General features: G+C 40.9%; 1 long non-coding RNA gene across 1 annotated transcript in view; it reads left to right on the forward strand.

Annotated features, from left to right (window-relative positions):
• The window catches only part of LOC149463346 (uncharacterized), a 40,908-nt gene that overhangs the window by 11,123 nt on the left and 13,114 nt on the right, over window positions 1-16,671 (forward strand). The window contains exon 2 of the long non-coding RNA XR_016312466.1: window positions 16,001-16,131. This is a non-coding gene — a long non-coding RNA (uncharacterized LOC149463346). The remainder of the gene's footprint in view (window positions 1-16,000; window positions 16,132-16,671) is intronic.

The following is a 16,671-nucleotide window of genomic DNA, read 5'->3' on the forward strand; positions in this document are numbered from 1 at the left end:
ACAAGGAGTAGGCAGAAGATTGGTCAGGAGTAGCCAAGGTCGGTGCAGGCAGAGTTCAAGCAGAGTCGGGATCAAGCAGGAAGCAGACAGGATGCAGGTACAGGGGCTCATGGGAACAATACAACAAGGCCCTGACTGCAGGCCTGGCCATTCCTTAAGTACACCTCCTGCAATCAGCCTCAGGTCATGGCTTGATTGCAGGATTGAGCTTCTGGCTGCCGAGAGCACCCGCTGGCCAGCCCTGGTACTGCAGCCCACAAGGCAGGTGAGTCCCACCACCATTGGCGAGTCCATTCCTGACAGTTGGTGACTGTATGTGCGCTTCAGCATACACTGACCCTGCTCTGACATTTTATGTGACCTACCACTTCATGGCTGAGTTGCTGTTGTTCCTAATTTCTTCCACCTTGTTATACTACTACCAACAATTGACCATGGAATATTTAGTAGCATGGAAATTTTATAGATGGACTTATAGCACAGGTGGCAACTTATCACGATACCACGCTTGAATTCACTGAGCTCCGGAGAGCGACCCATTCTTTCACAAATGTTTGTAGAAGCAGTCTGCATGCCTAGGTGCTACATTTTATACACCTGTGGCCATGGAGGTAATTGGAACACCTGAATCTAATGATTTGGAGAGGTGTCCCAAAACTTTTGGCAATATAGTGTATATTTGCAAATGTGTGCAACTAAACCCTCTGTTTTTAACGTGAATTGTTAGACAGGGACAATTTGTTTTTTTTTTTTGCAGGCTAGTTGGTAAGTGCGCTTGGAGATTTTTGTTTGTAATGTGCGTTGCCCTTCCATATACACCTTTCTGCAAAGGTTAGTTATAGATTGGGGTGGTTGCCACTTGTTTGTACAGCTTGGAAATATATCCCACCTAGGTGCATGCCCTGCTGGGCAGAGCCATAGAGGGATATTGGGAAGAGACTTGTATACTATAGAATTCACTTTGATCTTACTCGGTGATGGAAGCTAAATACTGTGGATTAGTATACATAGGGAAGTGGTCTCAAATCTGTGGTGCTTCAAAGGAGAGGAGGTGCAAAGGGAAATGGTTTACAAATGATATACTTGCATTCTGCTCAGAAATGATCACTACAGAATTTCTATTCCTTTGTATGGCATTCCACAACGAAGAATTCTGCTAGTATGTCAAATGTGATGTCAGATGTCATGGAAATCTTTGTGAAGTTACAGTAAAATGAGGAAAATGCATTTTATGTATGGACATTCCTTTATTTATAAATATTAAGGTTTACAGCGTAGGATGTTAAGAGTAGGCCTATGGCCAAGAGTATGACACAATGTGGCAGAGTGTTCCATCAACAACAGGAGGGTGGTTGACCTTTCCAAGAAGAAGCAGATGCTTCTGAATCACTGAGGAGTGTGGACGGCAAATTAGACACTATGCAGCCCTATCATTACGCTGTGGTGCAGGTGACTTGGCCTCATTTTACAGCAGCCACCATCAAGGATTTCACCTTGGACTCAGGCCTCTGATTGATGGCTAGGCATAGGTTGACAGTGTGTCAGTTGACCTTTCCAAGAAGAAGCAGATGCTTCTGAATCACTGAGGAGTGTGGACGGCAAATCTGACACTATGCAGCCCTATCATTACGCTGTGGCGCAGGTGACTCGCCCTTATTTTACAGCAGCCACCATCAAGGATTTCACCTTGGACGCAGGCATCTGATTGATGGCCAGGCATAGGTTGACAGTGTGTCGCACTGGGAAGACTGAAAGCTTTCTCCCTGTGTATTTGTAGTGCAATGTGCTGGCTGTCACTTTGGCTCCATAGGCCCATTGTGGGGAAGTGTGAACATTCCTTTATCCATAAATACTGAGGTCTATGGCCAAGGATGTCAAGAGCAAGCCAATATGATGGAGGGTCCCATCAACAACAGCAGGGTGCTTGTCCTTTTCAAGAAGTGGGGCAGAGACTTACACAATTTGGAACCAGCATTTGCCCAGTTGTAGGCCCCCTTACATGTCCCTTTTTTGGGTATGTGAGCAATTCACATTTTAGTGTTGTTGGAATGGTTGGCTATGCAAGTTCAGCATCCTGCTTGCACCAGTTTAGATGCATTTGCATAGGGAGAGGTTCTAGGTATCCCGTAGGGTCACCTTTAAAAGCCAAAAGTCATGGTTGTGTGGCATATATCATGAATGACAAGGTTGAGAATTCCTTGGATTCTCCACGCCTTCATTTAAAGTTGTTCAAAGTGAATCATTTTCTAACTTGTATGAGAGCCCATGCTTCTGAACATGAGATAAGACAAATTTACAACAGTAGCTGTCATAAGTGGAATGCCTCTGGGCAACTGTTATAGCTTGGCCAAGAAGCCTAAAAAATTGTATTGTAAAGATCATATGGTCCTCACCTGTTCTGTAAGTTAATTACACATTCCTCCCCATACACTATATAAAGAATTTCCCCCTGTGTCCTATGCCCAGTAGAAGTAAGATTTTCTCGCTTATCAGACCTGTATTTGTCCAGTATTTGAGCACAGTAAAGGAGCTCAGAGAGCCACCTAAATTTAAGATTCTGGGGGATCTAAAAACACCAAAAGGTATGCTCAATTATTATGAAAGAGGAAACAAGAAAACCTTTAATATTATGTACCTTGTTTGTTGTTTGGGAGCATAATACCTGCAACAGATGAGAAAACCTTTAATATTATGTACCTATTTGTTGTTCTCAGCACCTGAAATCTAGAAACATAGATACCTTTTCTTCGGTTTGTGATAGAGCAGGTACCTTTTAGTGCCCTTATACCGTAGCACCCATTTTACTGGATTGGTCTTCCTTAAGACAGATGGAAACTGCCACTGCTGTTGGCACATGATTCTGTCCAAGTCACGCCTCCATCGTCCTGTGCTCAGCACACGTGGCATAAGCCAGCTGTTGATAAGATTCAATGAAATCTTTATGGAAGCTCCCCCTGTGCACACCTGTGCTTTGTTGTTTTTTCCAAGCACAGCGCAAAAACATCTCTATAGGACATATTCTATTTAGATCCTATTTATTTTAGATTGACAAGTGCAGTGCAATGAAAGCTTAGAAACGTCTTAAAGGTACACTATCATGAAAAATAATGTATGTTGTTAATTGTTTGGTTAATATGTGTAATGATATGTATTTAGCATATGAATTCTGACTTTATTTCAAATGACTTTTACTTACAGTATATTCTTCTTCATATTTTCATGCGGGCTGAATTAACAAGCAGAAGGGACAATTATTAGAACTTTGTTGGGGAGTATGCAGATGTCACCTATCTTATTTAGACCCAAGAAATCTAGGGTCTGGTATTCTCTTCTCTATTGATGCAGGGGATTTAAAGAGATTGCGGAATGATTTGAAATCAATCATTGTACTGCAAGGAAAATAATGTACAATTTGTCCAGGACTGACCAGCCCAGCAAATTCAGTTTAAGAGCTGACTGATGCTAAAAGAAGTCACCAAGAAGCTCAAAATGTAATACTGGGTGTTCAGGTAACTCTTGGGGTCAAAGTGCATGCATCTACACTCAAAAAGAGATTGCACAAATTCAGCCTGCATGAGAGGTGTGTTAAACAGAGTAAAAAAAAAAAAAAAACACACCGCATTTTAATGATATAGTGTGCTAGTATGCACTGCATACTAGGATATTATGACAGACTTACCTAAAAAACGGAATTTGCATGTAGAAGTGGTCAGAAACTTCACTGAGCTTATATCTGAGAATAATAGGCAGTTATACAAAACACCTTCAAGAAGTCTTTTCTTTTAAAGATGGCAATACCAGCTTTTAATGCAAGGATGTACTTGCTTTTTCCACAGTACATAATTACATCTATTCATATTTATGTTGAATAAATTATTGAAAAGGCAAATATTTATTGCGTTCTTATTCAAGTATATCACCTTTAACTGTAGGCATTTTTCAGATATGTTGAGTAAGTCAACAGTTTCCATGGTGTGTACTTAAATTTTCACATGACTGTACATTGTAGTTGATCATTGTAATGAAAGCTTCTATCTGCTGAAAGTGATTATATGAAGAAAGCTGAGAGAGAAGCAGTAATTCTTGAACAGCCTAAACATCACCAGAGTATAAATATGAGCTTTGGAGGATGTAAATTAACATATCCAGCAGATGGTGCCAGAAGACTGTATATGTATCATTTATTTGCACTTCACCCTTGCCTACTTATTATATGAAATATGTAAAATGGTGTAACTAAAACCATTGGCTATTATTTATGCTATACGGGCATGCATTTGAAGTTACAGAGTATTAGGTAAAGATTAATAATAGTAATTATAACTACGCTGGAGAAACTTGGAGATATTCTAATTAAACTTTTTACATCTCCACATTTTCTCTTGCATGGCTTGCACTATTAAAAGGTAAAAAAGAGAGGGGGATTGAAAACACCATTTTAAATAAAGTAAACCTATCTCTAACCTGGACAATTCAAACTGAGAATATGATGACTACATGCATATACCAAGGTTTCTTTCAGTTCAGTTCCTTTAACAGCAAGTCAAAAGCACATCCAGAAATATAGGCACCGAATATTATATATACAAACAAAGCCAGCGCTCAGATCTTCATGCAGACTAGAAAAAACTTTAAATGCCAAACGTTGAGGTGCAGCCCTTCGAAGATCGGGAAATCTTGGTACTGGTAAACAGAAACAATGCGCACTCTCATTGTGCATTAATTGTTTTTATTTAAAAAACATATACAGTCAGGTCCATAAATATTGGGACATCAACACAATTCTAACATTTTTGGCTCTATACACCACCACAATGGATTTGAAATGAAACGAACAAGATGTGCTTTAACTGCAGACTGTCAGCTTTAATTTGAGGGTATTTACATCCAAATCAGGTGAACGGTGTAGGAAGTACAACAGTTTGCATATGTGCCTCCCACTTATTAAGGAACCAAAAGTAATGGGACAGAATAATAATCATAAATCAAACTTTCACTTTTTAATACTTGGTTGCAAATCCTTTGCAGTCAATTACAGCCTGAAGTCTGGAACGCATAGACATCACCAGACGCTGGGTTTCATCCCTGGTGATGCTCTGCCAGGCCTCTACTGCAACTGTCTTCAGTTCCTGCTTGTTCTTGGGGCATTTTCCCTTCAGTTTTGTCTTCAGCAAGTGAAATGCATGCTCAATCAGATTCAGGTCAGGTGATTGACTTGGCCATTGCATAATATTCCACTTCTTTCCCTTAAAAAACTCTTTGGTTGCTTTTGCAGTATGCTTTGGGTCATTGTCCATCTGCACTGTGAAGTGGCGTCCAATGAGTTGTGAAGCATTTGGCTGAATATGAGCAGATAATATTGCCCGAAACACTTCAGAATTCATCCTGCTGTTTTTGTCAGCAGTCACATCATCAATAAATACAAGAGAACCAGTTCCATTGGCAGCCATACATGCCCACGCCATGACACTACCACCACCATGCTTCACTGATGAGGTGGTATGCTTAGGATCATGAGCAGTTCCTTTCCTTCTCCATACTCTCTCTTCCCATCACTCTGGTACAAGTTGATCTTGGTCTCATCTGTCCATAGGATGTTGTTCCAGAACTTTGAAGGCTTTTTTAGATGTCGTTTGGCAAACTCTAATCTGGCCTTCCTGTTTTTGAGGCTCACCAATGGTTTACATCTTGTGGTGAACCTTCTGTATTCACTCTGGTGAAGTCTTCTCTTGATTATTGACTTTGACACACATACACCTACCTCCTGGAGAGTGTTCTTGATCTGGCCAACTGTTGTGAAGGCTGTTTTCTTCACCAGGGAAAGAATTCTTCGGTCATCCACCACAGTTGTTTTCCGTGGTCTTCCGGGTCTTTTGGTGTTGCTGAGCTCACCGATGCGTTCCTTCTTTTTAAGAATGTTCCAAACAGTTGTTTTGGCCACGCCTAATGTTTTTGCTATCTCTCTGATGGGTTTGTTTTGTTTTTTCAGCCTAATGATGGCTTGCTTCACTGATAGTGACAGCTCTTTGGATCTCATCTTGAGAGTTGACAGCAACAGATTCCAAATGCAAATAGCACACTTGAAATGAACTCTGGACCTTGTATCTGCTCATTGTAATTGGGATAATGAGGAAATAACACACACCTGGCCATGGAACGGCTGAGAAGCCAATTGTCCCATTACTTTTGGTCCCTTAATAAGTGTGAGGCACATATGCAAACTGTTGTAATTCCTACACCGTTCACCTGATTTGGATGTAAATACCCTCAAATTAAAGCTGACAGTCTGCAGTTAAAGCACATCTTGTTTGTTTCATTTCAAATCCATTGTGGTGGTGTATAGAGCCAAAAATGTTAGAATTGTGTCGATGTCCCAATATTTATGGACCTGACTGTAGCTGTATACTCACAAACCAAAGAGAATAAAAACAGAGCTTCAGCTCTGAAGAAGGGAGTGTGCGTCTCCCGAAATGCATTAGCTTACCCCAACAAGGGTCTATCATTCCATTGGACTGACATTACAGATTTATCTGCTCTGTTTTTATTCTCTTTGGTTTGTGAGTATACAGCTATATGTTTTTTAAATAAATGTGTGGTTTACCACGTTAATGCACGATGAGAGTGCGCCCTGTTTTTGCTTTTGTTTACTATTACCAAATATTATATGCAAAACTGGACTTTTCAAACTTGGTACTGCCTCCTTATACTCCTTATGAATATTTTTTATTTACTGATTCTCTCCACTGGCAGAGGTCTAGAGTTTGCTGATTGCAGATTTATTTCTTTAGTCAAGAGTAAGGAATGTATAATGTATTCCCCTTCTGTTGAGATCTATTCAAAACAATCACTCAACTAATTATATTAGACAAACTCTCTCCTTGTCTCCAGTTCATTTGGTTTCTTTGTGGTATTTCAATTAGAGAGAGAGAGTGCAAAAGTAAACAGATTCTACTGAACTGTCTTAGAAATTTCAGACTGCAGGGCAAACAAATTGCCATAGAAGTCCTTTTATTGCGTCTTTCATTCCAAAATCATTGGTTTATACAGGTATTGAAAACAATAATTCTAAAATATAATACAAAAATAAACGTTCAGTATAACACCTCTAAAAGCCCTGGTAGAAACAGAGCAACAATCTTACTAGCCTTGAGAACACAGCAACATACTGAATTCTGCTGAAGTGACCTCTAAGACATATACAGATAAAGAAAGCGATGTTTGTAACTTCACCTTACCTAAGCTCAAACACACTTGGCTACCCTCTGTGACTCTCCTCTCCATGGATTGCAGTGCCTCCTGCAGCCTACCTTTGTCTCTTAGGCTTAGTTTACACTTGCGGTTGGGGGAGGGATTAAAATAGATTTTTAAGTTGCATTTTTACCACCCTCTCCACCGCCAATTTATGCTGTAAAGGCAGCCGAATAGGAGGTGTACACATTCCACAACCTCAATGCTTTCGTTCATGGTGCGTAACAAATTATACCCCCTGTCGTGTTTGATGGGCAGTATCGCCACCGAAAGCAACATTTTCAAGTGAATGAGGCTGTAGCACACGTGTTAGGCACACAGTTGCCATACGGTAATTCCATTTGAAAAGCCCATTCAAGCTTCAGGAGGTGACAGCATTGGCTCCTGAATGCCTGTTAGCTATGTCTGTACAACTATCTGAAAAGAATATAAATGCCAGTGTCCAAACTGTGTCCAGGCAATGGACAATATAAAATTTAAGCTGGCAATAGATAGCTCACATCTTCAGCAGCTGAGATTTGATCCATCTATGGGTAGGTTGGTTGTACTGAAGTCGAACTGACTTCAGTACAGCCAGCCTGTCAGATTTTTGCAATCACTGCCAGTGGCTATAATGTCAATCATTGTGTTCTGCTGGCAGGGAAGGCTTCCCACCAGCAGAACACAATAGCGCTGCGGAATGGATTCCCCCATAAACACAGTGTTGATGGGGGAATTGAGCAATTCTCTTTCCTTCCACCCGTGGAGGAATGAAAGTAAATTGCACAATCTATGGACTGCTTTACTCTACTCTGTGTAACAGTTTCTTAGCAAATGTCACAAGAGAAGCATTAAAGTCTTTTTAAGTCAGGTCCCAGCACTATTATCTTTCAGAGCACTAAATCAGTTAGTGCTCATTGGAGATTAGAAGGCCGAAAGGCTGCCAAATCATTGCTGAGAACAGTAGCAGGATGAACTGAACTACTGAAATGGAAGTAAACTTTGACAATGAATTACTCCTGGTACCTGCAGCAACAAAAGTCAATGAGGGTTGTTTATCCACTTGCCCTCCAGAGGATTTACCCCCCTTCCTGACCAGGCCATTTTTTGCGTTACGGCGCTGTGTCACATTAAATGACAATTGTGCGTTCATGTAACGCTGCACCCAAATTAAATTTACATCCTATTTTGCCCACAAATTGAGCTTTCTTCTGGTGATATTTGATCACCTGTGCATTTTTTATTTTTTGCCCAGAAAAAAAAGAAACTGACAATTTTGAAAAAAAAAAACAATATTTTTGACTTTTTGCTATTAAACATGTCCAGTAAAAAAATTTTAAAAATCACATTTCATCATAAATTTATGCCAAAATGTATTCTGCTACATCTTTGCTAAAAAAATCCCAATACATGTAAATTAATTGGTTTAAGTGAAAGTTATAGCATTTACAAATGGCGGTATAGATACTGGAATTTTTTTTATTTGTTACTAGTAATGGCAGCAATCAGTGACTTTTAATGGGACTGCGGTGGACATTCTGACACTGGGGGAAACTGACTTGGTGTCACTGACATCCCCATTGACACCAATACAGTGATCAGTGCCCAAAAAAATGCACTGTCACTGTACTAATGGTACTGGGCAGGAAAGGGTTAACATGAGGGACGATCAAAGGGTTAACTGTGTGCTGGGAGTGTTTTACTAGGGGGCCGTGTCAGTGCACGTCACTGTAAGCACACTGCTTTGGATGGCTGTGCTGTGCACAGCCATCCAAAGCAGTGTGCTCGAGCTGACAGGGAGGAGGACTGTTAGTAAACAAAACAGTCCTCCTCCCCGTTGGAGATGCTCGGTAATCACCGGGCGCCAGCGGGTAATCACTGGCCAGGACCCGGTGATTGAGAGCCACAGCCACGAACGGCGGCGTGCAGCTTGCGCCCCCTACCCGGAAATGCAAACTCACATATATATATATACATGATTTTGCACACCCCTGCTGCCACTCATTTCCTACTTGTTTAGAATATGTAAACATCTAGAGGGCAGGGACTGATCATTTTCATGGGAGATGCAGAAATGCTAAGTTCTTGCCCAAGTCCAAAGAAACCTAATGTTGCAGCTCATATATCCCTCCCATTTCTCCTTCTCATGGACCATTGAGACAAACCCACCCAACAGATGCCACTCTTTTTTTTTGACTAGGTGTTTTTTTCAAGTATTTTGCACTTAGAACAAAGAAAAGTATAGCCATTGACATCACAACATGTCCAACAATGGCAGCAGGCTGCACAGAGCCCAGTCAGAAAAAAAGAACAATGTACATAAGATAACACACCATAATTCAAACAAAGACATAGCACCACATACAACCACCAACACAACTTACACATACATACGCTCATACACTCTGCAGTCCTCCCTCCCACAATACACTAGTTATACCAACAACGTTACTCAACATAGGGTACCAGAAAGGAAGACATAAGGTATTAAATAGATAATTGGGAATTAGAAATATCAGCCCATTGAGATGCAGAGATATCAAACCAGGGCTGTCACATTTTAGTAAACTTTTTCAGGCAAGCCCTACCCATGTAGATTATCTTGTATTTAGGCAAAGCTAAATTCACCAGATGACAGACTTGCTGTGCTGTAGGAGAAGCAGCATTTTTCTAATTCAACAGAATAGCTTTTCTGGTGTAGAAAAAAGCAAGCGAAACATAATACAACTATGAGTTTGTGGAACAAAGTCATTGAGGAAGCCCAGAAGGCACAGAAGAAGCTTGGAAGCAGGGGCGGACTGACAACTCATGGGGCCCCCGTGTCCTTGCCCAAACTCAAAAAAGACTATTAAAAAGGTACCAGGGGCATCTCATGGGGGCCCCTACTGACCCCGGGCCCTCAGGCAGTGCCTGAGTTTCCAAATGGTCAGTCCGCCCCTGTTTGGAAGCTCAGGTTGATGTCAAGTAGGGTTAAAAAGTCACCCCAGAAGGTAGAGAGATGAGAGCAAGTCCAAAACGTATGCATCAGTTCAGCAGGGGCCTTTCCACATCTACAGACACAGGCCAGTGCTCCAAAGCCCATAAGAGACAATTAGGCAGGAGTGTAATGGAGATTCTGGATAAACTTAAACTGACAGAAGCAACTCTGAAATGAGGTATCCCTGCCTTCTCTCCAAAAGGAGACTGAATCTTCACGTACTCTACATCTTCTAAGATGGTACATACCTCATGAGGCTTTGGATTAGAAGAGACCACAGCAACTTTCAATCCTATACATAGCCTAGTTTTCCTACCAAACTTTCCTACCTTTCAAACTTTCCCTCTTCTCCCTGCTCAGAAAGAATATGTAAGCCTTTGAATGTCTATAGCCTGGCCACAGTTCTACTTTAAGTTACATACTGTAGGTGTCTGCTGGAAGTTACCATACAAGCCTGCTCACTAATCCCAAGGAAATTACAATACTGGCAGTGATATTGATAAGGTTCTTCTCTGCCCTGGAATTAGCATGCAGCTTGTGAGTTAGGCAATGATGGCCTCCTTCAAAAAGTTTTTAGATAGATTCCCTTTAAAATGGAGCTCCAGGAAAATTGTATAATTCACATTTGAAATACCTTCACTTTTTACAAGCTCACTGTAACATATTTTTGCTATTGTATTGATAACAGAAATTTATAGATTCGCCAAAAGAGGGTGCTCTCAGAAATGTACAAGTACACTGTCTCTCTCTTAACTGCCCTTACTAAGCTCTGAGAATATTATTCACTTTGTGATCTTTTACAAATTTGGGAAATCAAGCCCAATGAGTCACCTGACTTATAGGGACTGCTTTACTATAGGTAAATAGGCTGATCACTTTGCATAGGAATTTTCACTTAGCTTGGTGAATTAGGTAAAGCTCTGATGACCATCATCCAATCGTGTGTAAGCAAATATACTGTTTTTTTCCTGGCACATGATTCTGAATACTTAGCAAAGTGAATTTTCACCATATTCGTTAAGCTAAGGGAAAATTCCCATGCAAATTGAACAATGGCCAATGGCTCCTGCAGCTGTATCTGAGCCAATGAGGAGGGAGAGAAAGGAGAGAGCCGTGAGAGCTTCTGCTCTTGTGCTAATTGTTGAATCGTGATTGGGCTCAGATGAGTATAAGGGACACTGGGAAGGGGGGAGGGGGAACAGCATGTAGAATAATTTTTACCTTCATGCATAAAATGCCTGAAGTTAAAAAACGTCCTGCCTTTACAACCACTTTAAGTGTAAAAGAAAAAACAACAAATTTTTTTTTATATATTTTTACAATCAGCAGTACAAGCAAAATAATAGATGACGAGTTTGCTCTTTGGAAGTGAAGCAGGCCAGGAGTGCATAGTTTGAACAGCAGTAGCTGGATACAGTAAGATAAACTTATTTCTAATTTCTTTAAAGTATTTCTAATTGCTTTTCTTTGTTTACTTTTTTAACTGTGGCATTGTGGCTGTGTTGCTAGTGGTGATTGTTCAGTAACTACTGGAGTAATTGTTACTGTGCTGCTGAAGTGTTAAGTACTGATTGTTATCAATTATGAGACAGATGAGCTGTTGTCCAAATTGGAGCCTAATTACTGTTGTATGTATAAGGGGTAGCAACTCTGTAGAGTTTACTCTTTGGAAGTACAGAAGGACAAAAGTGCATAGTTTGAACAGAAGTAGATAAATACAGTAAGTTTAAATAATTTTTAATTTCTTTAACCACTAGCCTACAGGGCACTTATACCCCCCTTCTGCCCAGACCAATTTCCAGCTTTCATTGCTGTCGCACTTTGAATGAAAATTGCGCAGTCATACAACACTGTACCCATATGAAATTTTTATCATTTTTTTGTGACAGATAGAGCTTTATTTTGGTGGTATTTAATCACCTCTGGGTTTTTAATTTTTTCTTAAACAAACCAAAAACCACTGAAAATTTTGAAAAAAAAAACTTTTCTTAGTTTTTGTTATAAACTTTTGTACATAAGTGATTTTTCCCTTTCACTGATGTGCACTGATGAGGCTGCAGTTATGGGCACTGATAGGCTGCACTGATGGACACTGATAGGTGGCACTGTTGGGCATTGACAGGCATCACTGATGGGCACTGAAAGGCAGCACTGATAGGCAGCACTGACTAGCACTGTTAGGTGGCACTGACTGGCACTGTTAGGTGGCACTATTAGGCGGCACTGATGCACACTGATAGGCGGCACTGACAGGTGGCACTGACTGGCACTGATAGGTGGCACTGATTGGCAGCACTGATAGGTGGCACTGACTGGCATTGATAGGTGGCACTGACTGGCACTGATGGGTGACACTGAAAGGCAGCTCAAATGGGCACTGATATGTGACATTGATGTGCACTGGTAGGCACTGATATGTGGTATTGATGTGGCACTGGCAAGTGGCATGGATGAGCACTGACAGCTGGCACTGATGGACACTGACAGGTGGCACTGCTGGGGCTACACTGATCATCAGGGCACACTGATCATCAGTGCCCTGATGATCAGTGTACATGTCCCCTCTAAGGGATGACGATTACCGGCTCTGCTCTCCTCTTGAGCTGCCAGCGTGACAGCTCGTGAGTAGAGAAATGCCGATAACCGGCATTTCCCTATTTACATGCAATCAGCTGTGATTGGACACAGCCGATCACATGACCGAGCCGACATCTTCGGCTCTTTCCATTGATCGGTGATCCGCTGTGTCCGAAGGACACAGCGCACCACTGATCGCACTGCTGCACGCTCCCGGAGCTGTGCATGTGCGGTTAGAATCGGACGATGTCATATGACATCCTCTCAGAATGAGAGAACCGCCTTGCGCCCGTCAATACACTATATGGCAGGCGAGAGGTGGTTAAAATATTTCTAATTGCTTTTGTTAAATTATTTACTTTTTGACCATATTACATAGATCTATACTCAGACCAGTAAAAGTTCACAAAAAAACCAAACAAACAAAAATGTTTCTATGGTGCAAGTTAGCCAGGAATAAATACAAAGGTAGAGAAGGCAACAAAGCATTTAACTAAAAGACAAAAAAATGGCTAGCTAAAAGCTATATCTTTGGCAACAACTTTTGCCTTCTCTACCCCAATACAATTGGTGCTGCAAAATTCCATCAAAGCATAGCAACATTTCAAGACAGAGACAGGGCAGGATACAGAAAACTAATGCTAGGACAGGATATAGGAATCCAACAGTATAAACAAATGGCAACTGCCACAGTCTATAACTGGCCTTTGCAGCAAGGAGCACACGGAAGGGCAACGCATGTCAAACAACAAAAAAGAAAGATTCCCAACTCAACTTGCCAACCAGACTGCAAACAACCGAATTGTCCTGTCTAACAGTTTGTGTTAAAAACTGGCTTAGTTTGCACACATTTACAAATACATGCATAAGCTGCTCTTCATGGCACCTCAGTATTTTCTGCAGTCCTAACTCTATATTTTGAGAGCCTCTATAGTAGAAGCAGATGTATAATAATGGATAGACTGAAGCCAGGTAAGCCTGACGGGAGCCCACCCCTCCCTAAAGGCACAGGGGCACACTGGACAACCAGCATATAGCACAATAGCACAGATGGTGTCCAGTGCACCCCTCACCAGTATATCAACAGTACAAACAAATGTCAATTGCCCCAATCTATAAGTAGCCTTTGCAGCAAGGAGCACATGGAAGGGCAACGCATGTCAAACAACAAACAAGAAAGATTCCCAGCTCAACTTACCAACCAGCATACAACCAATCGAATTGTCATAACAGTTTGCATTAAAAACAGGGGTTTAGTTTGCACACATTTGCAAATACATGTGTAAGCTGCAGAGAATCCAAGCCTAGCAAGGACAAGGTCAATGAGGAACGTACTAAAAGCAGCTCATGATACAGGAGCAGAATGTTTATGAACAAAGAACCGGTACTTATCTAGCAAAAGGAACTGCATACTACAAGTAGAAAATGAATATGGAATGAGCTATCTTAGGAGCCTGAGTCAGACAAGGTGAACATAGCCTCACCCTCCTGCATGGCACCCCTGAAAGTAACCAGTAAAGGAGTCTGTAGTGTGCAAAGAACTAAGGGAAAACAGCAAGAAAACTAGCAATAGGTGAACAGGAGTACTTAGAGGTCAGAAGCATTGCAAGACTGAGCCATAGACAAGCAAGCAGGGAGACCAGGAATCAGCAAACAGGAGGCTGGGAGATGAAGAACCAGAAAGCAGATGTCTGTTCAATGACTGCCCAGCCAACATACAACCATTAAGTGACAGAAGACCATCCAACAAATCAGTGACTAATAGGCAACTGACTATTGAATGACTATCCCAGTGGAAATGCCGGTAAAAAGTGTAGAGCAGACACAAACAATCCAATCAGTAACAATGATTTTTGTTACTGATGCAATTTTAAATTTGATGTTTTGTTTTACTTTAAAATAGGTAACTCACACTAAAGGTATTTTATGTGGACAGACTTTTATAAAGGGGTACATGCTTCAAAGCAGTATTAAACCCAAAACCAAATATTTAATATATTGCAGCTTACCAATCATTAGATGTGGTGGCTAGATCAGTTTTCCTTTTTCAGGTTTTTTCCTCTCTGTTTTCCCCTGGTGGTCTGGGCAGTAACACACCTCCTGTATTAGAGTGCCCCCACTCTGGATGAAAAAGCATAAGGGCACCTTTGGACAGCAGAATTGTTAATCTGGTGTGTATGTGTGTGTGTGTGTGGGGGGGGGGGTTTAGATGTACTAGCAGATTTATATACGCTAACAAATTGAAGCCAAACTCCAGCTCACATTTTATAAGCAATTATAGCAAACATGTTTTGTCTCTTTTGAGATAAAGGTTTTATGTAAATAAATAAAAGCTGATCATTGTAAGCACCCCATCAGTAGTAAGCACCCCATCAGCACTCTAACAGCTACATTTGCAGAAGAGGTTATTCTATTGAAAAACATCAGCCTTAAAAGAAAGAAAGCCTAAAAAAGCCATTGCATCTAAAAATTGGTAAGCTGCAATAAATGTAACCAATAACCAGCGATCTAATACACATTTGTTAGTATACCTCAGTGGCTCACAAGTTAATTAGTATTTTTATTTGCAATAAATGTTTGCTTTTGGGTATAATACAGCTTTAACTAAACACTGAGAATCATTCTGGATAATTTACTAAAGGCATATAGACTGGTTCATTTTGTAAGGGACATTTTATTTAGCAGGGAAATATTCCATAGAGCTTAGTGAATGAGATAAAGCTGTGCCAATGTTTGTCATCCAATCATGTTCAACCAAAAAGGCTGTTTTATTCCCTTGGGCATGATTGGGTGGTTTTTACAAAGTAAGAATTCACCACATTCACTAAGCCCTGGGGAAAATTCCCCTGCAAAGTGCAACTTCTTTTAACCTCCCCAGCGGTCTGACTATATCCATATTTCTGTGCTCAAAGCGGTACATTTTTTTGCATGGAAATATGTATTTTTTTTATTGTAGGCCAGTAATTTTTAGGAATAACTTACTGAAATCTGTCCGAACAAGAGTCTAGTAAACATCCCGGGTAGGATAAAACCGCTTTTGACCTAAAGGGACACTTTTTGGACACCATGGATGTTTCCCAGTTTCCAGGCAGAAAGAACAGTAAAAATGCAGGCAGGGCACAGGACAAAGCACTAGGGATAAAATGTATGTGAAATGGTTTGATACAGTAATGTTTTACTATGTGATTTTAGTGAATGTCACTTTTTGTCATTTTTTAGTTTCCCGCCGTTCCGTCCCCTGTACGTCCTGACGCTCGCAGGAGACGGAACTCAGATGACAGACACCGGCATCCGCCTGATTACATTGCCGGGGACACTGCAGGAGGGACATCACGGGAGCACAAGACAAGGTAAGTGATCGAGGGATCGCGGAGCAGCGCCGCATGGTAGGCCCGAGTGTAGCTCGGGGTTACCGCTTGTGGTGCTGAAACTTTACCCCGAGCTACATTCGGGAATACCAACAGGGGGGTTAAAGTAAATAGCCCATTTGCCTTTAAATCAGCCCCATTGGGATATAGCGGTTAGTACATCTCCGTTGCTTTTTACACTGCTTTATTAAGTAAGCCTGCATGGTTTTTTCCCATAATAACTACTTTCTAAATGGTTCTCCTCCCTTCTTTAGCAAACCTTAATTTCACAATGCCTGCTCATTACCCTCCAGACTTCCAACTATGCCATGTAAATGTACAGTATGATTTAATCAGAATGAAAAATTCACTGCATCGTAATGTTCAGTATAAATATGACCCTGTATTGCAACATACATTTGCAGGTCTCGCTTGAAGAAGAAATCACTGAATCTCTGCAAAACATGTATTTTTAATGGAATTCGTTAGCAATTAAAGAGGAATTCCAGCATATAACATGTTGTTTATGTACAACAAAAAAGT

Source organism: Staurois parvus, unplaced genomic scaffold (assembly GCF_062004578.1).
Source record: "Staurois parvus isolate SC_StPar_1 unplaced genomic scaffold, SC_StPar_1.0 ptg000155l, whole genome shotgun sequence".
Lineage (NCBI taxonomy): Eukaryota > Metazoa > Chordata > Amphibia > Anura > Ranidae > Staurois > Staurois parvus.